Raw genomic sequence first — 23,215 nt, forward strand, 5'->3', positions numbered from 1 at the left:
CTGAATCCTGCTGTGTCCTGCTACGTCCATGCTCTGCTGTGCCACGCTACATCCTGTAACGCCCTGCAGTGCCCTGCTATGACAGCTCGATCGTGTTTTTTGCCTCCAACGGCACCTTCCAGGCAGCTAACCTTAACACTGAACATAACCATTGCTGCGCTGCCTGGGAGGAGACGTTGGGGGCAAAAAATACCAAAGACCTGCTATGACATGAATTACTATGACTACCATTTGTAGTCACTGTTCCTTTATCTTTATTGTGAGTACTATTGCCACTGTTCCTCATATCCCCAAACAGCACCGTCAGACACCGCCTACCAAGAGCCCGGGTCTGCCGAGGTTTCTTCCTAAAAGGGAGTTTTTCCTCGCCACTGTCGCACTAAATGCTTGCTCTTGGGGGAATTACTAGAATTGTTGGGGCTTTGTAAATTATAGAGTGTGGTCTAGACCTACTCCACCTGTAAAGTGTCTCGAGATAACTCTTGTTATGATTTGATACTACAAATAAATTGAAATTGTATAATAATTTGACATAATAGACCATATACTGACCTACCTGGGACAGCATCGTAGGTCTGCTCAGGTCCTGCAGGTCCCACAGTGTTTCATTGTTCTACAGAGAGAAGACGATAATTAATACAGCTCCATTGAGTAAGGCCTCACTAAGCCTACATGATTCCCATGGCAAATTAGCTCAGTAATGTACAGTAAGCCAACGTTATTTGGCTAGCAACGTTACTTGGCTAGCATTTGTTATAGCTAGCTAGATAACGTTAGCAGTTAACTAACGTTAAATGCTAACTTACACAGCAAGACTTTTGTGCCAGAATTGCAAACAAAGAGTTTGGAAGCGCAAACGAGAAAGCTGGGAGCACAACAGCAAATGTGATGGAGAGAGTAAAAGACTGATCATTGAGAAAAAAGCAGAGGGAACTGTAAACAAAAGGACATAATATCAAACAAATAAAAGACAAGTAAAAGTTTACGACTTTGCAAGTTTTAGGTTTTACCTTTTACAATTTTTTTGCTTGGGTTAGTGATTTTTGTTTGATACTTGAGAAGTTTTGCTTAGAATTAAAGGCACAAAAAGAATCCCATATTTTCGGGGATTGTGTGGTTTTCTTTTTGCATCGTTTCTATATTTGCAGCGCGTTTGTGTATTTGGTTATGTTGTGTGTGTATGTAGCGCGTTTGCTAAATGCTGTGTATGTGTTCCCAGACAGCAAGCCAACATTGAATAAATATTGATTTTCCATCTGAATCGTCATTATGGTTGATATTGAAATTTCAATGCAAAATAAATGTTGAATCATCATTACCATATTGATGAAACTTAATTTCTTCTGACCGTCGGTGAACACCGGCACCAACGCTAGTATAGTGCAGCCTGCCTGGCCACTTTTCATTATAGCTGCCACTGTCGTAACAGCCACAGTTTCTGATATTGATACAAATGCCAACGTTTGTGCCAGCCAGACCAGACACGTAACTATCGGTAAGCAGGGTAAGCGGTGCTTACGGGCCCGGACCAATCAGGGGCCCGCGTGACTGGAAGATATTGATTGACAGCCGGGGCCACGACTGACACACACACACACACACACACACACACACACACACACAAAATCACACACCGTGGATGCAGGAAAAACCGGAGATGAGATGTACAGGATGATCTAAATTGAGGACAGCTACACTCGTTTTTTTTTTTATTTGATTCATTCAATAAATTATTACTTTTTGTCTTAAATCCACCAGCCATTTTCATATTATACCAACATTTGCAGCATCCTGAGCCTTTTTGGTAAAGTTCCTAGGAAATATCAGCCCAGAGTAATTAATTAATAGTAATAATTATTATTCTCCCCAAAACAAGTTTCTTTTTTTTTCTTTTTTAAAGAACTATACAAAAACTTTTTTTGCAACTTCTACTGTCTTCTGCAACTTCATTGCAACAAACATACAAAAGACATCGCAACTTTTATTGCAAAATCAGGCATTTTGGGTCGCGAACAATCTAAAAAAGGCCACGAAATCCTGGAGGGATTTCCCTTGTGTGTTTTTTTCATGTGTTATGTTGCACATTCACAATGCCCGCCTTGATAATCCTGCTTAAATAAATAAATAAACAGTACTGCGGTAGTAGCTGTTAGCTGCTAGCTGCCCTCTTGGTGAGTGTGTACGGCCAGATAGCCGTTAGCCGTTAGCTGCTAGCTGCCGTCCGGTGAGTGTATTCAGCCAGTATTCTGTGATAATCATCCCAATAACAATCCACAGTGCGCCCTGTGGTCTGGTGGATGTCCTGCATAGGACAGATCATGCCTTCGCAGCGAAAGGTTTAGATTATTTCCCCCTCAAAATAGGTAATTGAGCACTTTAGTGGTTATGACCATATCAGTGACTATGTAACTACATGGAAACGGGATAAACGATGTCTGTGGCTTGCACAGTAATAGTGTTACTGAAGCTTAGCTGTAGCATCGCGCTGTCTCCTGGGAATTCAGTTGTAGCAGGAAAAGGTAAACAATAGTGTGCAGATTGTAGCGTAGTGTGTGAAGAGTGAAGAGCGGAGTTGTTTATAAGGGAAGAAGCTTGGAGTAACGTAACTATGGAGAATATAGCAGATATAGAACACACGGAAGAGCCTTTTGAGTTTGATGGTCGTCCTTATTTATTCGAACCCGAGCATACAGACGAAGAACTAGCCTCACAAGAGTTGGAAAGAACGAGACAGACAGAGGGGAAACAGGCAGATGAACTTGCTGCTCCAAGCGCAAGCTAAAGCTAGCCTTCAGTAACTGGAGGACATAGCCACACCACCGCCGCTCCGTGGATTATTATTGGGATGATTATCACAAAAGCCTGGCTGAATACACTCACCGGACGGCAGCTAGCAGCTAACGACTAACGGCTAACGGCTATTTGGCAGTACACACTCACCGGAGGGCAGCTAACAGCTACTACCGCAGTACTGTTTATTTTAGGAGGGAATACACTTCAAGACGTGACATGAACTGTCCTCTGGAGGACATAGCCACACCACCGCTGTGGATTTTTATTGGGATGATTATCACAGAAGCCTGTCTGAATACACTCACCGGACGGCAGCTAGCAGCTAGCAGCTAACGGCTAACGGCTATCAGCTAGCAGGGCAAGCTAGCTACCGGCAGGATCGAGACAGGGACCAGGGTAGGTGAATTTAAACAATGTCTGAGTTGAAAACACATCTTGACACATGTAAGGGCCCTGTTCATGTGGCACAGACATATTAATTGCATTTTGTGTCTGTTAAGAGGCACAAAGGCACTCTAAAACTTGCCCCGACCACTGCCGTTTTAGCTCAGGGGACGCTTGTAGTACGTAGCTGCAGCTTCTCCGTGTTACCTGCACTGATTCGGGTCGGGGGTTTTTTCTATCGAAAGTACTCGCGTAGCTATAGCGATCAAGATTAACGTAAAATTGGCCGGAATTCTCCTTTAAAGGTATGACCACTCGGGCGCCCAGATAGCACAGTTGATAGAGCGGGCGCCCATATATAGAGGTGTTAAAAAATTGGCCGGAATTCTCCTTTAAGTAGATACCTAAAGATAACAAAAATAAAAAAAATGTTGCTTTTGAAAGGGCTATATACAACATCCAGGGTCGGGGCCGGGATTGCCTGCACATGGCTCTCGCCTGACGTCACCAGCAAACATGGAGGTGGCTGAGCCAAAATGGCTCAACAGCAAAAGTGCTGACAGAGCTAACAGTGGTTAGCTCACTCTCAGCAGGCGTCCCTGGGAGGAACCGGATGATGTGCATTAGTTTCTGCGACAAGATGTCTCCTACTTCCATTAAGTCAATTCTTAATGTATGTGGTTTAAAGTTCCCATCATACTTCAGTTCCATATTTGGACCATGATCGGCTCAAAACTAGTTGAAATGTCACAACATCCTGCTTGTACATCCAGGTGTTAAACTGAGATTTAAGGTAAATGGACTGCATTTAAATGTTACTTTTCTAATCTTAACTACTGCTCAAAGCGCTTTACACTACAGGCACCATTCACCCTATTCACACACTGGTGGCCAAGGCTGCCATACAAAGTGCCACCTTGTGTCTTGTCCTTGTGTCTTGACAGTTTGACTTGTAGACTCTATGGGCCAGGGGTCGCACCATCGGCCTTGGTAGACAACTGCTCTACCTCCTGAGCCACAGTCGCTCCAAGAAGAACACCTTCAGCAGATGAATGTGAAAATAAACTCACACATACATAATTCTGCACAATCAAACATCAACAACAAGTGAAGTAACACACTTCTTGACATGTTGTAATAATTTCTACCACAGGGTGGCACAATCACTCCACCTGTAGTCCATACAGTATTCTTACTGCTCTGAAAGACTGATGAGAGCCAAAAACATACACCAGTTTTCTGTTTTTGTGTATAATAAATCTTAAATCCAAAGTTGAAAATTAATTTGTATTGCTGTTGTCAGTCCCAACATGCAGAAAAGTTTTTGTGCTTTCCTGTGACGTGAGTGATGATAAAATAAGATGAATAACATCATGGATTTTATTTCCTTTACAACATGCAGAAATGTTATGATGGACAGATATATCGGCTTGGTAATGCGCTCTCTTGTCTCTCTCTTTTGGCTTGGAATACTAAATTTGGGGCAACATAAATGAGAGCACAGTGATGGTCATTTCACCCCTCAAACAGAAAAGGTAATTGGCTAATTTCTGTTCTAACGTGCGCCATAAAAGCCTCACCAACCCTTTTAATTACGCCTTCATGAAAAGATTTGCTTTACACAATAAAAAATGGTGTCAATTAGTATGCAGAACAATGTTTAACATATCAGAAAATTAATCTACACAGCACTTTGAATTAAAAGTTTCTTTCTGGAATAACTAGGGCAGGCCAGCTGAGAATGCTATTGTATGTGGTCTAAATTACTCCTTTGTTACTGCTGTTGAAAAGCAATTAAAACAGGGATTCAAGTGTGGTCGTATTCTCCACAAACCTGTCACTGTTATATACTGGAAATAAAAAAGCTGGATGTCTACTATCTGTATAACTCGGGCTCATTTCTGTCGAGTGGAGAAATTGGAAGCTATAACGGAGAGATGATTCTTGCCATATGAAGTCCTGTTTACTCATGTTATTGTTACGGAACAGATGAGCTTATCTGAAACCTCGCTCTTATTAACGATCAAGGACTGTGTGGCTTGAATTTAAAAGCTGCCTCAGGCCATGTTTTTATGCAGCTGGGCTATATTTCTCCTGCAAACGTCCTATAGTTGCTTTATGACAAAAAAGCTTTTAGTATTATGTCTCCTACATTTCTAAATGGTCAGACCATCAAATTATAAGACAACTAATGAGGTGTACATGGCTAAAAACAATACAATTTTTAGCAGGTCTCAGGTCTGATCAATGTCACCCAGCTACTCCATCTAAATGCCAGCAGCCCACTTCCTGGAGGGAATCACCCCAGAGGCAGTCGACAGCAGCTCATTTCCCTAAAACACTCTTTTTAATTAAACAAACGAGCATAATAAAGGAGGGAGGGAAAAAGAAAAAGAGATGCTCCCGCTATTCCCGTGTGAGGAGAAGTTCATTAATATGTAGAGACCCTGTGGGCTTCCAGACATTTTCTGCCGATCTGCTCGGCCTTTGCCTGTAATAAGGCAGCCAGGCACAGGCAGCATGCTGGTAGTGCAATGCTTAAATGGCAGTACAATTAGCTCTAGTTAGGTAGAATTACTGTACACATGGCGAAGATACACTGGCTCATCCTGACTGCACTTGGTACAATTACAATGTTTCTGTTCTGTATTAAAATGAACAGTTTGACATTTGGGGAAATATGCTTATTTGCTTTTCTTATTTGCTTTTTTTGCCTATAGTTAGATGGGAAAATGTATACCACTTTCATATCTGTCAGTTAAATATGAAAAACTACAGTGAGGAGTTAGTTATCTGAGCATAGCATAAAGACTGAAAGAAGGGAGGAAAAAAGCTTCCACCTGGCAACCTCAAATTGACGACAAAACTCTAGCGAGTCAATGCTCCCCACCAAGAAATTGCCCAACGCAACAAGCCCTGTAAAAATACAACTTTTAGTTGTTTTTTTTAACCTTTGGACATAGCCAGGGTAGCCGTTTCCCTCTGCTTCCAGTGTTTTTACTAAGCTAAGCTAACGATGTCCTGGCTCCAGCTTCATACAGTGCATACGGAAAGTATTCACAGCGCTTCACTTTTTCCACATTTCATTATGTTACAGCCTTATTCCAAAATGGATTCAATTCATTTTTTTCCTCATAATTCTACACACAATACCCCGTAATGACAACATGAATTTTTTTAAATGTTTGCAAATTTATTAGAAATAAAGAACGAAAATATAATATGTACCTAAGTATTCACAGCCTTTGCTCAATACTTTGTTGTGGCACCTTTGGCAGCAATTACAGCCTCTTGGAAGTCTTTTGGAATATGAAGCCACAAGCTTGGCACACCTATCTTTGGCCAGATTTTCCCATTCCTCTTTACAGAACCGCTCGGTGCCTGGTGTCCTCCAAACATAACGCTTGGCATTCACGCCAAAGAGTTCGATCTTTGTCTCATCAGACCAGAAAATTTTGTTTCTCATGGTCTGAGAGTCTCAGGTGCCTTTTGGCAAACTCCAGGCGGGCTGCCATCTGCCTTTTACTAAGGAGTGGCTTCCGTCTGCCCACTCTACCATACAGGCCTGATTGGTGGAGTGCTGCAGCGATGGTTGTCCTGGTGGAAGGTTCTCCTTTCTCCACAGAAGAACCCTGGAGCTCTGTCAGAATGACCATCGGGTTATTGGTCACCTCCCTAACTAAAGCCCTTCTCCCCCCCCGATCACTCAGTTTAGAGGGATGGCCAGCTCTAGGAAGAGTCCTGGTGGTTCCAAACTTCTTCCATTTACGGATGATGGAGACCACTGTGCTCATTGGGACCTTTAAAGCAGCAGAAATCTTTCTGTACCCTTCCCCAGATCTGTGCAGGACCTGTGCAGATCTACAGACAATTCCTTCGACTTCATGCTTTTTTGTGGTTTGACATGCACTGTTAACTGTGGGAGCTTATATAGACAGGTGTGTGCCTTTCCAAATAATGTCCAATCAACTGAATTGATGCACCAACAGAATGCGTAAATCAAGTGAGAAGATTTTCCCATAGACCTCTATAGAAATGAAGATCTTTTTGCAACCAGGGGAGTTGACCCCTGCTGGAATTCAGATAGAATGCTGGTTCAAGGCACTTCCGCATTGGCTTCACTTTTCTGACCAGTGAGGCAAATGTTTGCTAATAAGCAAATTCGCAATGTCATATGATACAATTTGAATGTGTTTACAGCTTGTTCAATTTAGGGCACAAAATGTACAGTTTTGATATGAGTTTGCAGGTAGAGCATATGTAGCATTTGTCGCTTTTGCAAGCTATTTTGAGAAATGTAAGTTCACAGAGTTTAGCGATATAAAACACATTTTTGTGTTCATCTGAGGTATTTTAAGTACATAATAGTGCAAGATTCATGGGAAGGTTTCTCAAAAAAAATGCCATTTTAGTTTCTGTAGAATACATTTTGATACCTTCTTTTTTTATTCCTCCTTTGGGGCCTAATGCAACTTTTGAAAAGCTTTGCAGTAAACCTGACTTTGATATCAAAGATAACTACTGGTTGTGTTGGGCGGGGGTTCCATACTGTAGGCGTGTTGTTGCCTTTGTACTCATGTTGTTGCTTGTCTCTTAATTGACAGAGAAAGTAGACCAAAATGTTATGGATTGTGGGTGTTATCTCCAGTCTAACATCCCCTCAGCGCACCACACAACTCATTTCCCACTTTAGTTGCAGGGGCTTGGAGCACGTCTCTTTCTTACAGCCCTCAGAAGTCAGGTGGCCCTCAGCCATTCCAGCTGTCTGTCGGGTGTCATTGTGAATCAGTATCACGCAGGGGTGTAAAAGACAATCACACAGTTTTACATGCTACATTTGCCTTTAATCGAAGGGAAATTGTAGCAGAGCCGAGCCCCAAATAGAAATCTCCATCAACACTTCTGTGCATGTATAATTAGCACAGTAACTCTTCTAATTAGCCTGTTGCGTTGTCAGTGGTTATAGCAGCATCCGGATGGGGTGGTGGGTGGAGGGTCTGGGTTGTGGTGGTGATGGTGGGGGGATCCAGCAGATGGCTGCGTGCTGTCTTGCAGGCACACAGTCATGGAGCGGAGAGGCTGAGGCTGTGTCAGACGTTCCTCCGTCAGGCCACTGCCAGGAGCCCGCCAACTCCCCCAACCCCCATGCCTTATCCCTGCTCTCCTCCACCCCAGCAGCCACAGAGCCAGAAGTTAAGAATAGAGGAAGTCTTGTCACATTGCATGTGAAGGCATCCTATGTTCTGAGGGGTGATACACACTGGAAACAAACAATCGGCGCTCGGTTGTGCAACCCTAATGTTTCTTTTTTTTCCTAGTTATTTGTCCCTTTTGGTCAGATACTGTCACAGATTTGCACTGCTTACAGTTGAGTTTAGGCCTCAAGTTGACATAATCCAATGTGGGCCCTACTGTTGGGTCTTTTTTTATTGAGAGTCAGAATATGCTACTGGATTACAGGACCTATGTTGATATCATTAATAATTCTATGCTGTCAAATCTTCTCTTTTTAGTTTTTTATGCTACTGTATTTGTCAGGGGAGTGTGAATGAAAATGTTTTAATGAGATGACAAAGATGCTTTCTACACCAAATGCTTGAAATAAGATTTTGATGTAGAAATCCTAATTCTGTAAATGGAGACAGAGGCTGTAAAAGTCCTCCATAGTTCTCAATGCTTCTAGAATGCACCCTATTTAGGACGAATCATTGCAGCTGCCCAAAGTCGTGCCTCAGCCCGTCTGAAATCTGTTTTGACGCAGAGAACAAAAGCACTTTCGGGGACTTCTTCCTCCTCCAGATGTTGATTTAAAACGAAAAGGTGATTTTGAGGGGGTTGGGAATAAAGGGAGGAGGGAAGGGGGACGCAAAACAACAGCTTTACAATGCAATGCCAAATAGTGTGAGAAAAACAAAAACATTTCAGGGTAACAGCAGCATTGGGCTAAGTGTTCACTTTGTTGTTATGGTTCATGAATTTCTCGCTGCACCTTGTTGTTTTTCTCTCTTAAAATCACATTTCACATTTCATCCTTAAAATCACATTTCATCTTTAAATATAGGGGAGACCAAACAAATTTAATAATCTGGAAAGATCGCTGCTCATTGTTTGATATTGAAACCAAATACTATCTTGTTGATGAAGTATTAGGTATTTATACAAATAAGAGATTTTAGAAAATAAACAATTAATATTCAATTAATCCTATTTATGAACAAGTATTTGTGAAAAGTGATTTTTGTTCATTTCATAGCCCTGAAACTGCACTAATCAAAGCCAATGATGATCTGCTTTTTTACTCTTGCCCCCCTCACCTGTGGCAACCCTGTCTCCTAAAAAATGACGTTCCCAAAGAATTAAATTGGATTCTCAATTAGGTTTAGAGGGAAACATATTTTCTCCCAGATTACATTTGTTTCAAGTCGACCTTGTACCAGCGACAGGTGCACATTGTGAAACGGTCGCAGTTTTAAACATGTAATTAACATTGTGAATTTAAACAAAAAATACTTGGAAAAGATCATGGTTTGGGTTAAAATAAGCCTAGGTTTTGTACGTGACGTGTGTAAGTTAAAATAAGTCAAAATTGACATGAACAGCGGTCTCCTGGGTGAAACTTCTGTGTAGGGCAGAACGATTAATTGCATTTGCAATTAAATTGCGATATGTTAAAATTAGATTTTCTAATTACACCCTGGTCATGTGACACGCAAGAGTAAAACAGTCTGCAGAGGAAGTTTCTACAAACCGTCACGTATTGTGCAAAACGTGCCTTGCTAATTTTGCTACCTCACGGGGCAACACTTAAAAAAACACCACAAAGCCATGTACGATAGTTGCATGGCTAAAAAGCCGAACACCAGGGTGTCAACTGTCAAGTAAGCAAAATACCACCCGACAGGGATCACTGACCGCGTAACTCCATATGAACATACTTCAGTAACAGAACGTGGAAATTACTCAAGCAGTAAGTTTATCGCAAAAGAAAGGATGCACCTCAGTACTGTGACCAAGCCTGGGCTGACGGCTTTGATAAATCCACTGGATAAGCGGTACAACATGCCCTCCGCACATATTTTAGCCAGGTTGCTATACCAAAGCTAACGTTACACAAAATATGTAAACAGAGAGACACAGTGGAGTAGCCTAGAAATCTAGACGCACCCTAGCGGCAGCAAATATAATTTGCAGCCAGGGTCAGTCTAGCAACTCAGTTTTCACTCTTCATAAATCATGGTTGGTCAAAATGTAAGAAATGTTGTGCCGGTCACAGACATATAACTATGGAATCCACCGGACTTAAACTTTTGGCTCTATTCATACCAACTGCCGATAGAAACAACGAAAAAAAATGGAGCTACAGTACGATTCTCTGAATTTTTTTCCAAACAAATTGCTCTCGCCCCTACAGTTTTCACTCTTCATACATTATGGTTGGTCAACATGTAGGAAATGTTGTGCCGGTCGCAGCCATGTAACTACGGAATCCACCGGACCTAAACTTTTGGCTCTGTTCATACCAATTGCCGATAGAAACAATGAAAAAAAATATCTGGAAGGACGCAGACGGTTCCCTGTTTGTTACCGGGGGGCTGTTTCACAAAAGCAGAATCTATAAATCCAGGATAACCGATAAAGCGAGGCTTGACCTAGTCTAATCTGTGCAGCCTGGCTAGGTGCGTTTCACGAAGGCCAAGCCAGGCTGAGGAGGAGCAACTAGGTCAAGCCAGGATGAAGTCATTTGGATAGATGCACGTTCATGGCTTTCCTTAACAGACCGCGAGGTCGATCACAGATTTACTGATGCTAAAATGGAGAATACGCATTGTTCATACTTTATACAGGGTGAGCAGCAGCTTCTTGTGGAATTATGATAACGTGAAACACATTATTTGTAAAAAAAAAAAAAAGAAACACAGCCGCTGTAATAAAACAGTGAGAGAAAGCGTGGCAGACGATCGCGGACCGACTGAATGCGTAAGCAGCCTAAAAATATACATTTACTGACCACTGCTCTGAATTGAAACCGTCATAATCATACCATTCAAGGAGTTAGGCTACTAATCATTTGCACAAATTAACCGTTGTACTCTTTGCCTTAAAAGTGAGCAGAAGATAATATTAAAATTACCATGAAGATCAATTTTCTACAACGCTAGAATATGATCGTTTCTCCCTCTCTCTCTCACAGGCTAAAATATAAATGACCTAAGTCATATTAACTTCCACTGCTCGCTTTTAATGCAAAGTGTACAACTGTACAAGTGACTCCTTGAATGGGTTCAGCTAAGAGCAGTAGTTCGTAAATGTATGACGAGTTTCTTTCTTTACATATTATATGCTTTGCTCCCTCGTATATATGGACATAGAAAAGAAAGACACTGAAGAAATTGGACTCTAAAATCTAGAAACTATAAAGCTAATGAAGTGATAAATATAATGCACACTATAAACATGAATGTAACTATATATATATATTCATCAGTTATTTCCCCCCCAGCAAAATATAAGATCAATAACCATTGAGGTGTCCTCTCCCTGTTGCTACATGAATGTACAGTAGCCTACATCACTAGATAGTTACTGGTCCAGTGAACTAAGACTATAATTTGGGAGGATTGTACAATTAGGATATGTTCTTTAAATTGTACAATCCTCCCAAATTATAGTCACAGTTTACTGGACAACACAAATTGTGTGCTAAGAATGCCAAATACAATGCACATGGAAGCGGAACAAACATGATTCTTATTGTTAAAGAATTTAAAAAAAATGAATCAACTAAAATAATTCAAGTTGCATTGGTCAACTATAGAAATGTACAGCGTTGTATGTATTGCCCTTAGTAACAGACTTCATTTAAAACACATTTGAAATGTTATCAGCCTTTTCTAATTATCTCAACAACTGCCATAATATATTCATCAAACTTCTAACAACAATATGAACAGCAGTCTTCATACAGCAATATAACAGTAACAATGACTGTCACATGAATAATTATAAAAAAAAAAATAATGGTCACAACTTTAAATAATAACAATGAACAGCAATATGCACCTGTTGTATTTTAAATCAGGCTGATAACAATAGGGTAAAACCACTGCTGGGTGATCAGAAAAGGCTCCAGGATTAAGTAAATCCTGGCTGTTAGCCTGGTCGGGAGCAGGCTAGCTGCACAGAATAAATCTCCATGGTGATTTATGTGCTTTTGCTTTCGTGAAACAGAGTCAAGGCTAAATTCATCCAGCATAACGGGGAAATCCCGGTTTAATCCCTTATCTTGGTTTTGTGAAACAGGCCCCTGGTCTGTGTTGCATATATTTGACACCACAAACATAAAAACCACCTCAATGCGTTCGCCAAACCTTTATCTTTCTTGTGATGATAATATTTTTGCCATTTGGACCCACCATTTTTGAATTATAGAACAAACTTAAGAGGTATAAATCTCATTAAATGGACATGTTTGACCCATGGAAGATACTGTTTCCCCCTCCCTCCTCTACTCCCTCACTGCGGAAATCACCATAGCAACAAGTTCTGACACACACACACACACACACACACACACACACACACACACACACACACACACACACACACACACACACACACACCTCCTATCATGGAGACTCTTTACTGTAGGCCGTGTTATCCTCTCTTTTCAGGACATGTCAAACAGCAGATTTACTGTTAGCCAGTGTTATTCGGATGTGCACCAAGTAGTAGGCACACTGTCAAAATTTCTAGTTACTTATTACTCACTTATTACAAACGTATCATACTGCAGCATCTTTTAAATCACTTTTTAAAACTCACATTCATTGGAAAGCCTTTCCTAGTGAGCATAATATGAATATTTGAGCTATGTTTTTACCCTGTTTTGTTTTTTATTTTTTGTATGCTCCTCAGTGTTTTACGTTTGCTCTACTTTCAAATGTATTGGCAGTCTCATTATTTGATTTTTTATCATTATAATACCAATAATAATAATAATAATAATAATAATAATAAAAGAAGACTTATTATTATTATTATTATTATTATTTCTTCCAGTCTTTGTCGTCCTTCTGTTAGTTACAGATTCATGATGGGGTTTCCCATCTTCATATCTCCAAGCAAAACTTTGATTCTTTCCATCTTAAATCTTTTGATGAAGTCTAAATTTATGATAAACCGACAATAGTATTAGTGTATGAATATGTTATAATGTAACTTGAAATGTACTGTAACATCCCTATTTTACACAAATTGTACTATTTTACAATTAATAATTTAATGGCAAGTCTGTTAAAAATTATTTTGTTAGATGTCAGTTTGCCAGAGGCACAAATATTCAAAAAATGAATACAATTTGGGAATCAGAGTGTCCTATATATATCTCATATAGTTTAATTAAATGACATCCAGTGATTGAAAAATATATAGATTCAATTAAAGACCTTTAATTGAAAAAGGTCATTTCAAAAACTAAATGTTCTATTAGAAATTCAATTACCTCCCAGAGAAAAGGAATGTAATATAATTCTTCATAATGGACTCTGGAATGTAATAAGTCGACCAATTAACTATTTTTTATTTGATTTAGGTAGATTTTATGATCTTTGTTCACAATATCAATTACATGGAGAGCTTTGTGTAGGCAATGTTCATAATGGCTGCAAATGGCAGAGGAGGAAAGAACCTTGACTAATTAATGCATCCCTAACCAGCTTTCAATTATAACACAAATCATGCACTAACACACATCTAGGTCAGGATTCTCAGCCTTTGTTCATTATAGAATTTTATTACAGAAAACTTGCCTTTTTCAAACTAAAGCTGACATTTATGTTGAAATAACATTATAACAAAATGTATTAAAAAGTTAAACGTTGAAACATTGCACGTGTACTTGGGTTGTGTTGAGGTTGGAGTGGAGCTTTAACACATTGTCAGGTGAATCTTTGTTCCGTCTGGCTGCTTTTACACTTTTGACGGATATCAATCAATCCAACAGATGAGGTCAGCTGTTTTAATTTGCTCACGCTGCGTCCTGGGAAATGAATATTCAGCACTTTGATGATAAAGCGTTGCTGTTTATGCACACTGAAGACATTAATTTGCTGGCACCATTACTTTTTTTTTTTCTCAGCACATTTACTACAACATACTTACTGTACCAGGCAAAGTTGTGTTGAGATAAAAAAAAACAACAAAAAAAACACAAAATGTGAATGTTTAATGGTGCCTTGCAAGACATTTCCTTATTTACTCAGGATGGTCTGGACTTTTTCAACAATGCTCTCTTCCATACTTAGTCTCGTGCAAAAAGAATAGTTAGACCACAGTGTAGTCTATATCTGCAACGTTCCACTTCTGGGATTTGCAGAGTGCCATCGGAAATTCCGCCGGATGTCACTTTTTTTGGCCGGATGTCCGCTACCATCCGCTTTCTTTGTGTTGTAATTTTAATTTAATTTATGAGGACTATGGTTAACTGCTCCTCAGATCTCTGCAGGGTAAATCCAGACAGCTAGCTAGACTATCTGTCCAATCTGAGTTTTCTGTGCACGACTAAAACAACTTTTGAACGTACATAAGTTCCACCAAACAAGTTCCTTCTCGATGCTATTTTGCAGTGGCACCGTGGCTCTGTCCGGCGCTTAGTGTTGCCCAAGACAATTGTGATTGGTTAAAGACATGCAAATAAATCAGAGCATGTTTTGCTTCCATCTTGGAATGCAGTGTGGACGATCCGAGGAAGGTCTGGCAAAGCAAGACTAAAATTCCTAAAAATGTGACTTCCTCATTGTCTTTAGACCAACCAACTACTAAAGATATTTGCTGGAAATATGTGCATCAAATACGGTCTCACTCTTTTACTTGTTTTACTTTTAACTTTAACTTTTTAAGTGTGCTATTTTATATCTCTACTCCACACACTTTACATTTCAGACAACAATATTGTACTTTATAATAAATTACATTCATTTAACTATAGTTGCTGGTTACTGTCAAGAATAAATGAATAAAATGTTTATTATTTTGTCATTCAAGCAATTATCCCTAGTCCGCATGAGCTTACAAGACACTATAAATTCATAAAAACCAGAACCAGTTAAAACTAGCTCATGTCAACTTAACCAACAATGCATCTGTGATAATAATCATAGACTGTAATAATCCAAGTATAAATATACTCCTAAAATACTGTAATCAGCCTGTAAAATACTCATCATGTGATTATAATTGAACATGTAAACACTCCCTATAGGTCACTGACCAGAAGAAATACATTACTGTACATACTTTTCATACATTGTTCTCAATGGTAGCTATTCCACTTTTTCTGCATTTTACTTTTGATACTTATATCCTATATAATACTACGTTATGAATGAAGGATTTTTACTTGTAATAAAGTTTTATTTTTTACAGCATGGGATTTATACTTTGAAAATGATCTTCTTCCACCACTGGTGTGTCATGACAAACAGCCATTTTGAGAAAACAGGATTGTTAAAGACATCCTTTCGGAGTGAGTAGGTAAATGTCAATTGTAACACTGCTGGATGCCAGAGAAAAATTGTTTTTAAATTGTTTGATCAGAAGCTGGCTCCATTTTTTCTTTGTGTCTTCGCAATTTAATCTTCACCCAAACCAGTCAGTTAATAAACAATAATGTGCTTTATGATAACATTATTTTCTATTTACCTAGAGCTGAAATGATCAGACGATTAGTTGATCAACAGAAAATGAATTCTTCTTTTAAGCTTAAATGTCAAAGAACTCTCTTCTCTGAAGATTTATGGCTAACACTGTAGTTTATATAATAAAACATTGAGGGTTTTGGACAAAAACAGCACTTTGAAGACATCATCTTGACTCTGGAAAATGGTGATGGACAATTTTCACAATTGATGGCAACATTAGTTGTTTTCCAGCAGGGGGCAATATTATCCAGGAAGGGAGGGGAATCAAGGAATGAAGGAGAAGATTTGTTACTACAAACCAAAACAGACCAAACCAGAACGAAATTATATGTTGCATGATATCAATTGAACTCTACTCCAGCAAAAGAAAAAGATAAACTATGATGTGGTAAGTTGACAAATAGCCCTAATGAATCACTGCCCTTGATTTAACATGTAAAAATGATGTACAGAATGCAAATAATGTCCCTTAATGTTGAGAATCCACTTCTATATGTACATGTACAACTGCTTCTGCAGAGGAAAGAGTGCTTTTAAGCAATCAGATCTTCTTTGTGAAATGCACAAAGTAAACAAACAGCAACATACACTTTAATACCAGATGAACTTATTGATGTTGCAGACAAACCAGCATTATTACATTTAGTCTCAAATCCCCAATGTGAAGATGTGCGTTGTTTAAAAAACGTGTTCAACACACACACACACACACACACACACACACACACACACACACACACACACACCACACTCACACACACTGTAACTACAAGCTGAATAATTTCATAGCGCTTCCTGAGGCAAATAAGAGTGAGACTACCACATGAGCCGCACTGGATTATTATCACTGTGCATAATGTATTTTCACCTTCATTGGTGAAGTGAAAGTGTCATGCAATTATTCTGAATTATTACCAAAAACAGACTAACAAAACACTAGCTTTGACAGAGATGATACAGGTTGGTTACATAGGAAAAAAACGGTTTCCTAAATGTATGTGAATCAGTATTTTACACATATTTATTATTGTTATGGTTTTAACTTTTGTTTTGATATACTGTAACTGCCTTCTAGTCTAGACAATTCTGGGCTACTTTACTACATTTCAGAGGTAAATATTGCAGTTTTTATCCGACTACATTTATTCAGGAGCCACAGTTATTTTAAGGATTAAAATTTTCATGCAAAATATATCATCTGTAAAACATGTATTTTTTTAGGGGGGGGGAATTTGTAGCGCAACATTAATTAGTTAGAATTAGCTCCAGCTTGACCAGCTACAAAATAAAAATGTTACTTATATGTTCATGTATGGATAATAATAATATTAATAATAAATAATAATAACAACAATAATAATGATGATGCTCATCATCATCATAATAAAAGTGACCATTCTGCATGAAGAGAATACATGTACTTACCTTGAGTATATTTTCTGATAATACTTCTTTTATTTACAGTAAGTACAATTTTACAGTAAACACTGGAATTTTCCTTGTGCTGTATTTCTAAATTGTAATATTTACTTATGCAAAACATCTGTGTACTTCTTTCACCACTTCCTGTAATCTATTTTATTTTTATTAAGGTGATATTTTTAGAAACAAATTGCTTCATAGAAAACTGAATAGCATTAAAAATAATAATTGGACAACATAAAACATAAAATGATTAATGAAATGAGGAAATCTTTTAACATCTGTCATCAAATTCACATTTTTACTGTAAGTGTGTATTTTATTTGTCCTTCTTCTTTGTTCAGCCTCTGAAGCATCTATGTCTCAGCCTGGCCACGGGGTGTCTATCAGAGTTAAGTTGTGGAGGGAGCCTCTTTGTGTGTGTGTGTGTGTGTGTGTGTGTGTGTGTGTGTGTGTGTGTGCGTGCGCGCGCATGTGTGTGTATGCACTCATGTGCGTGTGTGAGTGAAGGGTTGGGGCGGCAGCTGGCCGAGGCTTTTTTCAGTGCACCCGCCTTGGGGAGCCCCCACTCCAGCTGTGATTGATGCGCTCCTGTTGCTGACCGTGCAGAGGCCAGAGCACACAGACCTGCAGAGGCTGATGTTTATTTGTGGTCAGAAACCGCCTCGGTCAGGGGGACCTGGTCGTCAAACATCTTAATCCTCATGAACACAGCTCTGGGTCGGATTTTCTCCTCAGAAAGGACACATCAAGTTCTCTTTTGGCTGTTGACTGAAGCACATTGAGCTAAATCTCTGCTGATGGTAGTGTTAGTGTTCACCATTATGTAAAATGTGAAATATATATAACAAAGCCTTTAAACATTCACACTATATTCTTGTTTTTATATTTTTGGAAAAGGAAATATTCTCTTCACAAAAAACAAAATCTGTTTTGAGAAACCTTGTGTGTTTTGCTCTCACGCAGCCAAATATGGTAGACAGTAGACAGTGGAGTCTAAACACTCAGGACTTATGTTTCTGTGGGTGAATGTCAAATGCACTCATGTCTCTTTGATCACAGTGGACACATTCTCGGCACTGAATGAAGAATGCTTTTTGTATGTGACATTCTGGAGCACTTTAAGGAAATGATCGGTCAAAGTGCAATCAACAGGCGAAGCCGGAGCTTCAAACCTAACTCCCAGTGGGTCTATAGAGGTAAACCTACGAGGTCTGAGCTCACTGGGGGGAGACGAGCTTGGCTGGTTTGTTTTTGTTTGAGTCGAGTTGTGCTCAGGTGGAGGAGAGAGCCTTTACAATTATTATTGTGTTTGCGAAAGGCTGGTACTTAAGAATTGTAATTAATCACTTGATTGCATGTGGCTTATAATGCAAAATTATTTAATTGGTATTTCAGATAATAAGAAATCAGGCTGTATAGTCACAGCCCAGCTGGTTGGTTTTTATGCTTATCAAACAAAACAAAACAAACAATTGTAAATCTCACATAGTGAAAACAATCACACTCCCAAAAGTTAATCGACCATTAAGACATCTTATTTTCTTATTTATTTTACAGATATAAGATAAGAAGTGGATGAGGGGCTACTTTGTCCCTCTAAGTGTCAGTGGTGGTTAACAACTAAGTACATTTACTCAATATTGCACCTAACTACTATGAGATACTTGTACTTTACTTGAGTATTTTTATCTCAACTGGTGTGCAGTTGAATCTATAACAGTGCATCACATTTTGTAAACTCATCATATGCTTATTGTTATATGCAAAGAAAGTAGTTAATAAAGCTGTCAAATAAATGTAGTGGAGTAAAAGGTAATATATCTACTGTGAGTGGAGTAGAAGTATAAAGCATAGGAAATTAGAAATAGTTAAGCAAAGTACAAGTACTTCAAATATGTACTGTGCAGTGCAGTTCATTCAATTTGATTTAATTTATTATATACAAAATCTATCGCCAGTTGTTAGGGATTAAACTAACCAGCAGTACATACAGTAGTTTAAACTAGCTCCATTCGGACCAGCTTCATTTAAATGCTCCTTATACTTTAAGGCACTAGTAATGATTTAATAATAATTTCTGCATAATACTTGGATAAGTACTTCGATTAAAGAACTTTCACTTGTATCTCACACAGATCTGAACACATATTCCACCACTGCTGTGTAGTATGCAGAGCGTCTCTGTCTCCTGGTCTGCATGGGTGTTTGTTTTTATAGAGAACTGCCTTACCTCTCTCATTCCACATTACACCACAGGTTAATGGTTGACTTTAAAATGAATGACCCCTAAAGATATACAAGCTGCTGAGGTTAAAGGCATGATGTATAATTTCATGTCATCATTACTGATGGCCACAATTTCCAATCTAATCTCAAAGCCAAAGAGTAATGCAGGGTTTGTGTTATAGTGCAACACAGGGACTACAATTATTGTGCATAGTTTGTGGTTAAAAGTGAAGATGGATATGCATCAGCTCTAAAATTCTTTAGAAATAAGGGTCTGGCGTGATGACAAAAAAAACGCAAAGTGGTTTCAGCAGTGTTTTATTGATTAAGATCACACTGGGCCTCTGGGCTGCGTGGTGACAGCAGATGCTATACATCCTTCCAGGTTAAAATTAAGCCTCCTCCACTTGGCATGCCAGAGTGTGACAGTGATGCTCTCGCTACAGTGTCCAAAACATTCAGTGGATTACCACAAATAATAAAACCAACACCCAGCACTTTACACTGGATGTGCCTATCTCATGCAAGGAGAGAGATTGATCTCCCATAATGCTTTGTCTTGATGAGACAATGAAAAATGGCCCTAGCTGGTGACATGTCAATATCAGGGCTGGAGATGCACTGGCGGTCCTAGGTTCTTATTTAATCCGGTTTTCTTTAAGATGATAGCTCTTGTTACATTTTCACTGCCTGTCTGTCAGCTTGACATCGCAATATTCCCCCTCTCCTCACTTTCCTGCTCGGTTTCATTTATTTTAAAACGCCATTTCACACACGGCTGAATTTAACAAGGCATTATACAGCACTGAGGGAAGGTCTGGGAGATAGAATTGTGACAGATACAACATTTTTTATGGTGAAAATACAGAATATTGTAAACAGCGGAGTGTATAAATGTGGTAGAGTTCAGAGAGGAAAGCTGCTCATGTATGTATAGATGTCATTCAGTCTCCTCTTCCCTGTGGAAATGATGTCCACTGTCAATACTCCATTCATTTAGGGTTTATAAACAATAGCTGCAGGGATTGTTCAGGCTTTATGTATTAAAATGCAAACATTATAATTCAGAGATTATTGATTACTGAGTATTGATTATGTGTCATTTAGTTACAATGTGATATTGGAAAAATATAAACTAATTTATGTAATACAGGGAAATATAGGCAATTTAACCAGCAAATATGCTGTGACATGTATATTGTTTTCCTGCCAAAATGCAGCCCATCTACCCTGACCCTGAAGATATTGAGAATTGGTGTGCATACACGTAATGGGCTACTTACACATTTCAGGGTATTTTATACTACTTTATACTACTAATTTTTATTATATAGCATACTACTTATTTATAATAGTTTACCCTGCAGAGACACAGAGGCAAACAAATATAAATATTGTGTTATGATTAAGCAGGTCATGACAGAATCCCCATGAAATTCCTAGGAAAAATCTTTACCCAGTATTAAGGTTCAGTATTTTTCCCTGTCTGGTCTGGATGTAACCACTATGGCATTTTACTGTGAGAGTGCAGTGACAGTACGGGTGTAGTTGCTCGCTGCACCCTCCACGATGCAGTTCTGGGTGAAACATGCCGGGGCTGACATATCAGTGATGTTTATTAAGAGACGAGTCTATCAGGTCTCATAAGCCAGTTCTCGCAGGCGGCAGATCTTTTGTTTCTTCCGGAGGGTGACATCAATCTTGTGTGGCTGCGCTCTCCTGAGCCCTTGATGGGAGATCACGAATTCCTCACTCCCATTGCAATGGGTTCAGTGGTGGAGGCAGGTAGATAGCACACACAGACACACACGCTCTGCAGAGCACCTCCATTCTGGGATGGAAAACACAGAGGGAGGCTCCATTGTAGACATGACACTGTAATTCTCTGTGCTACAAAGAGGGATGGCCTTGCTGATAAACAGTAAAAAAATAAATACAGTATTTACATTTTGTTTTGACACACCATGACAACTTTCAATATCTGCTTTTATTACAAATTCAAAGGGTATTTTTTTTACCGGAGATTTTATACTAAATATGACTAATTTTAATTTCTGCTGTCTATATACAGGATTTTCCTTCAGCTCCTTGAATTTTTTTTATGGCTGCCAGTTTGGCCAACAATGTTTAACTGATATCGATCCCTCTAGATCTCAAAATTGGATCTGAGTTGCGTAGGCACCTGGACCCTAGTAAACTTGCTTGCAAGTCTAGTTATTATATTAGATATGTAGTGATTTTTGACGTCGTCCTAAATAAGTAAACTAGAAGGGCATTCAGAGAGCGCAGACCTCCACTATGCCCTATCTCACAATGTTAATGAAAGTGAAAAATTATTTGTTGCATGAATCGCTCTTATGCTATTGTGGCGAGGAGTGGCGTATTTTAAATATATAAATACTGGGAGGGGAAACTAAAGACAACTAAGGGGAGGAGACTTAGGGACCGACAACGCCACCTGGGGACTTGCACCCCGAGATATGAAAACCAAATTCTTAATTAAAGCTGCAAGCAGCAATGGACGGGCCCTCGCGCCTCGGGGTTACTGGTGGACTCCCCTCCTTGCGACCGTGCATTTGCGCGGCACTCAGACACCACAAATCGTCACAAATGAAAAGGGAACTCCGTGCTGAGTTCAACGATACCTCACACAAGACTCTACCTTAGATGGTTCAGCATTTATGAAAGTGGTCGTGGCTTAAACATAGGGGGCGGACCAGACCATCACCAATGAAGAAGGAAGTCTCTGCTGAGTTCAATGATACCTCACACAATACTCTATCTTAAACGGTTCAAATGTTATGAAAGGGGGCGTGGTCTGAGAAAGGGGCGTGGTTAAAGTATAGGGGCAGCTCAGTATCACATGTAGACCACACAAGTTTCATGTAAATCGGATGATGTTTGTCATATAAGGCGCATTTCCCGTTGCCAGCGGGGGGTGCTATGACCAAAGTCAATTTTGGCCTGTAGATGTCCTCAGGCCTGGACCCTTGTCAATCGTGAGAAATTTCGGGCAGATACAACAACGTACACTCAAGTTAAACAACTTCTTTATTCATCGCTCAACACTCAAAATGGCCGCCACGCCACACCGTCTGACGAAAAGTTTCTTTTAATAACTTTTCATCTTTAAGGTGTTGAGATGGTACAGACCAAGTTTGAAGTACATCGGATGAAATCTCTAGGAGGAGTTTGTTAAAGTATAGCACCTTGACTTTTAGGCCTGCTTCCTGTTGCCACTAGGGGGCGCTATGACTTTGAGTCAATTTTGTCAGGTACATGTCCTCAGAGTTAGTCTTATGAATCCTGAAAAGTTTTGAGCCAATTGGACAATGTACACTGGAGTTACACCCACTTCCTGTTTTGATGGCGAAACGCACAAAATGGCCACCCCGCCACAGCCACGCCCTATAATGAAAAGTTTCTTTTAACAACTTTTCATCTTTAATGTCTTAAGATGGCATAGACCAAATTTGAAGTTGATCGGCTGAAATCTCTAGGAGGAGTTCGTTCAAGTACGACATGTGGAAATGGCCAAAATTGCACCAATTTCAAACATTCAATTCAAAATGGCGGACTTCCTGTTGGGTTTAGGGTATGGCTCCATTGAGGATTTCTGTGCGTCCTGACATGATACATATGTGTACCAAGTTTCGTGAGTCTGTTAAACGTACTGCAGGGGCTCAATT

This window comes from Sander vitreus, chromosome 9 (assembly GCF_031162955.1).
Source record: "Sander vitreus isolate 19-12246 chromosome 9, sanVit1, whole genome shotgun sequence".
Taxonomy (NCBI): domain Eukaryota; kingdom Metazoa; phylum Chordata; class Actinopteri; order Perciformes; family Percidae; genus Sander; species Sander vitreus.